This window comes from Triticum urartu, chromosome 2A (genome assembly GCF_056163025.1).
Source record: "Triticum urartu cultivar PI428250 chromosome 2A, HENAU_Tu73, whole genome shotgun sequence".
NCBI classification, from domain to species: domain Eukaryota; kingdom Viridiplantae; phylum Streptophyta; class Magnoliopsida; order Poales; family Poaceae; genus Triticum; species Triticum urartu.
In genome coordinates, this window is record NC_141874.1 from 9670080 (window position 1) to 9675643 (window position 5564).

Consider the following 5564-nt stretch of genomic DNA (forward strand, 5'->3'; position numbering starts at 1 on the left):
GCCGCCTACCACGTGGACTCTCGAAGCGTCCGTTCGCTGTCCGCCGTGACCCAAACCCGGTGCAAGTTTGCGCTCGAAATGGATCGGCCCAGATATAAAACGGATCAGATGGGTCCGGGCCGTGGCGCTGCTTTGTCCAAAGCGCGGAACCGCAGTCCGCAGCCCTACCTCCTGGTGCGTGCCGTTTGCTGGGAACCATTCGCTGGTGGATCCAACTGTCCTAGCGAGTCCCCTCTTTCCTTCCCTTGACGCCGGTTTCCCTGCTGATGTATTTTATTTTAGATCTACTACCAGGCAAAAATCCCCCTTCTCCTTCCTCGCTCGATCCCCAAATCCCCAAATCAAATCGCTGCCTCCACCCTAACCCTAACCCTAGCCGCGCCGCCACCGTCGATCCGATCCCCAAATCCCCCTTCTCCTTCCTCCCTCCCTCCACCAAACCCTAACCCCTAGCCGCCATGGCCCCCCCGATGGTTCTGCTCAAGCGCCATGTTGATTTCTCCCACGACGTGGCCGCAGTGCCAATCCCTCCCCCTGCCCGTGGGGAGCAAGCAACAAAGAGACGAGTGATGCAGTCATCGAGTACCTGCGCGCCCTCAAGGCCCGCGCAGTCGTCGCCTCTTCGCCGCAACTCTCCTCCCTCCGCATACTACCGCCGCCGAATTCCGCCCCGCTCCTAGGCCTGCGCTCGGGCCACATCTCCAGCGCGGACAAGAACCTGGTCGCCCTCTACGCCGGAGGGTACCGCCCTGGCGCCGAAACGTTTGCGGAGATGGGAGCCTATCTCATCTACGACGCCAGGGATGGCTCCCTCTCCGTCATCCCCCCTATCCCCTCCCACGATGAGTATATGGCCATGGGGCACCAGTCGGCCGTCGTCATGTGCGACGCCACCGGGGGTGGCTACCTTCTTGCCGAGCTCGTCTGGGTCATGCCAGGCTTCTCCCGAGCCGCCGTCTGGCTGTAGGAGTCATCTGCCAAAGAAATGGTCTTGAAGCCCGGCTGCCTGCCCCTTCCACCCAACATAGCCATGTATTTCTCCATTCACTCGTGCTTCTCTTATCGGGGCTCTACCTTCTGCTGGGTGGATCTCCACCAAGGCATGGTGCTCTGTGATCTGCACCAAGGCTGCAAGTTGGGCTTCATTGAGTTGCCCCAAGGACGTCCAAACTATGATGCCTCCGACTATCCAGGCGGCCTCTGTGCTGAGGAGTTCCGTTCCGTGGCCTGTGTTCGTGGCTCCATCAAGTTCCTTGCCTTCAATAAATTTGTTGAACGTAAGCCCGGCGAAGAATATGGACTGACCGTCTGGACTCTCTACCCTGACCACCCAGGGTGGAGCATAAGCTACCAGTGCAGCGTCCAAGACATCTGGGCAAACACCAACTACCAGTCTGCTGGTTTGAGACAGCTTGCTCCGTCGTTCCCTGTCCCGAGCATCCATCAAGATGGCGTCGTCTACCTAGTCGTAAACGATACCAGTGTGGTGGGGAAGGACCGTCGACTAGTGCACAAGGCCCAGTATTTGCTTCGTGTCGACATGGGGAATAACAACGATGTCCAGGTCTATCAACAGAAGACGACGCATATTTATTCCCAGCTCTTTGCAAGTGAGTTCAGTGCGCACCGACGACAGGATCACCCGGTACTACTATCACCACCAAGCATGGTTTCATTTGCATACTACTGTCATTTTATCTATGTGTGTTCACTATCACTGAACATGCTTTCATCTGCAGGCGTGCTACTATAATTTTGCTTAGGTTTTATAAAATGATTAAAATTCCAATGCTTGCTTATCGCGTCCAGTTTGCTTCATACTTGCTAATAGAAATCAAGATATTTGGCCACCTCCTCATGTTGAACAGTAGATGTCTGATAGAGATGCTCATCCGCAATCATGATTCTGTAATCAATTGTCACTACCTGAACACGCAAAGTCCATTCAAAGATGTCAGCGTATGTGTTGTCATTAGCTTCACCCCTACACTTTTAAGGCATTCAGTGAATATAGCAGCGTATGTGTAGTTCGTTTCTGAACTTGGAATTGGTATGAGCCAAGTCCATTCAAAGATGCACATAGCAGCTGAAGCATAATTTCAAACTAGAGCTGAGCACTGACGGTGTCTGAATGTAAGATGTCAAAAGTAAATAAATGTACCCTTGACACAGATGGCTGTTTCAACGATTTTAATTCAGAGCATCCTAGACTGACCTTTAGACATTGTGTTGGGTGTTTCCCAAATAATTAATATCGACGCATGTTTACTCTAGCTTGCAATTTTTCATTTTTAAAATTGTTTTTAGGTAATTATAACCTGTCATATGGTCACACTAAAGGTATTATGTTTGACAAACATCTCTGTTTCGTTTTTGCCAGAGAGAGATAGAAGCAGCAAGCGAGTTTGGCGCAAGTGGAAAGAAGACGAAGGCCTGAGATGTTGCAACACATCAAGTGGAAATTTGGACCGCATCATTATCACTTTATGTTGTGTGGGTCCACTGGAGGCATTTGATGTGGTCATTATCAACTGTTTTTATTTATTAAACTGGATTTTGGGTAGAATGCATTATGTATGAGTCATGGCTCTATGTCTAGTGTATGTCTAGTGAGTGGCTTCTTTTGGATTGTAACTTGCATCATTGTCATTTTCTTACATGAATTCTACTACTATGATTTTACAAGCAATATTAGAGAACTAATTTGATGCCTCCCTCCGTTGTTTGCTTGCCCATGATTTGACTGGCATTGACAGACCAAAAACAAGATAAATTTTGGATTTTAAAAGGAAACAATTTGTTAACTAGCGTGATTTTCATACTTGCTAATAGAATGATTGCCCATGTACCCTTGACGCTCATGTTCTGTAGCGTGAACTTGTGAAAATGAAAAAACCCATGTTTATAAAGTTTAAAAAGAATTTGAAAACAAATGTCTAAAGTTGAATGTGTTTACCACATGAAATTTGGTTTGCACACACGTAATATACATTTGTGGTGCGCTCGCGCCATTTGTAATTTCTGCGTGGCCTGTGGTTACATTTGTTTGTGCGGCATGGCTGGATTTCTTTGATGCCTTCAAAGACTGGTTGCACCACAAGGCATACAATCGCTTGTTTTGAGTGTGCCTATTCAGAATTAATGAAACAAAAAAATTCAAGCTGAAAAAAGTGAAAAGGTCCAGTTGGATGACAATCTCGTTGATACAATATATTTTCAAGCTGAAAGAGCCTGGAATTGTGTACGTACACGAGGACTCAGACCAAAGGTGCAACAAAACCAAGGAATGAACAAACACACACAACAAGCCACCACCCGAGTGTCCAGCACAAGAACAAGTATTAGACATGCATTCAACTCTCACAAAATGCGTAGCAGGCCATCTAGCTAAACAGTCAGTCACCCGCAGGCATTGCGCTTGAAATCAGTACAAGTATTAGACATGCATTCTACTCTCACAAAATGCGTAGCAGGCCATCTAGCTAAACAGTCAGTCACCCGCAGGAATTGCGCTTGAAATCAATACAAGTATTAGACATGCATTCAACTCTCACAAAATGCGTAGCAGGCCATCTAGCTAAACAGTCAGTCACCCGCAGGAATTGCGCTTGAAATCAGTTATTTTGGACCATCTCACAATCAACTGTGTGATCACCAAGCCTGCAAATAAGCAAAAAACATATCAGATAAGTTGCCATATTATGTATGATTACCAACTAGCAAGTGCATAGCTCACATTTGAATCACTTCATCAACAAAAGTCTCAATCGATGCAGGGCATGGCTGCTGGCATTTGCTTTTGAATCTAACTAAAATTTGAAACAGCATATGTGCTAGAAAATATTTCTCAGCCACCACCAATGAGAACGCTGCTTCAAGCTTATCTAATGGGAACCCCTGCATCAAAATAAGTTTTATCAGCTTGTCATACAAAAATAGCTTGTCAAACTTAAATGCAAGAGAGAATATTTCAAAAAATATCTTACTAAGCGGTGTTTGAAGAAATTGTGAGAAAACGCGAGCAAACTGACTCCATTATTCTTGTACGGGTACCGTATGTTCCCCTCATCATCTTCCCACCAAATATAAGTGTACGTTTTATCCATTGCTGGAATCTGCCTCAACCTGTTCTCCCAATTAAAATTCGCGAGAGCTTTTATCAAGGCGGTTAGATCATCTTCACCAAGCCTTTTAATCAAAAGGTCCAGAAATGCACTGTGATTGATCCTTTCAGAATATGTCAAGAGAGAAATGTGATTTGTGACAAAAGCAATCACTGCCTTACTTTGACAGTCAACATTTGGACCTTTAGCTGACAAGAACTCAATCAGATGATGAAAATCCATTGGATATTTGTCAGCTGCGTCTCCTAAGGCCCGGTCAAAGATTACAGAAACAGCATTGTAGTCCAACAAGGCAGAAGGCCGACTATATTCTTCTGGGGCAGCATCGATACGGACATTTCCATCGGTGTCAAACATAATTTGCTGGGAACTGAAGTTACCTCCGAAGGAATGGCCACTAAAGTGCTTCCGGCACAGGTAGATTAGCACTTTTTTACATCGAACTTGGAGGAGACGTGCCAGATATTTCACTTCCATTTGTGGTTGTATGATGGCCTGTTCCGGGAGAAGTAGGTCCCCTGGCAAAGGCACACGCTGGTATGGATCCAGATCACTGATTACATAATCCCAGTTGTGACCAGCACTGCAAAACAAACAAAATTAGTGTTTTACATGGTGGATATTTCCATGTGCGTCTATAAGAAACTTAACAATTTAGTGATGCCAATGTTCTATGGATACAAATAAACTCACAGACAAGAAAACTGCAGAAACATGGTACAATTGACTACAGGTATGCACTCAACATAAGCCATGAAGGAATTTGCAGGGAACAACCCCATATCATCTAATATTTATACAGAAAAGGGCCATTTTCCTTGGTAACCATTGTATAAGCTGAACAGCAAACGATAGTGTCCAGCCTGACACAGCAGAATCGAAAGCATGCTGAAGTTAAAATCCACATGAGCCATACATAGATTAATGGTTGGGCATAATCTATCAACTTGAATTGTTAGAATTAAAGGGGGGAAATAGATATGATCGGCACATACTGCATCACCCACTTCAATTATTCATGAAGCCTAAGTTTCAGAATTAAGCAACAGTATTTGTGAAACTTCAATTTTAGTATCCATCATACCAGGAATTGAACAAAATAACAATGTAGAACCTATCCACCAATGGAATGTAATGCACACTTGCAAGAAAAAATAACATCTTAAAGACAAAAAGCAGCTGTGAGGAATAGTAAGTTCAAGAAGCTGGTAATAAACCTCTACCAATAAAAATAATTTCTGAAATTTAGTCTAGCGCAATTTATTACATACCAGCCACCTCTGAGTCTTGGATTAATTATGATTTTTGAATCCTTGTTTATCTGATAATAGGATAGAAGTTGCTCAGGATCCAACACTTTTCCACAATAAATTGAGTAAAAATCCTTGGATTTTACACCCACTTTATCACATGCCACCTTCATTAACATATTCACATTTG

The 5564-nt window shown here is 44.5% G+C and overlaps 1 pseudogene across 1 annotated transcript; it reads left to right on the plus strand.

The window, feature by feature from the left end:
* Positions 1–508: 508 nt before the first annotated feature.
* Positions 509–2711, plus strand: LOC147982816 (uncharacterized; annotated as a pseudogene). The gene is made up of 2 exons (XR_015615360.1): positions 509–1645; positions 2381–2711. The product of XR_015615360.1 is annotated as an uncharacterized LOC147982816 (transcript).
* Positions 2712–5564: the final 2853 nt, after the last annotated feature.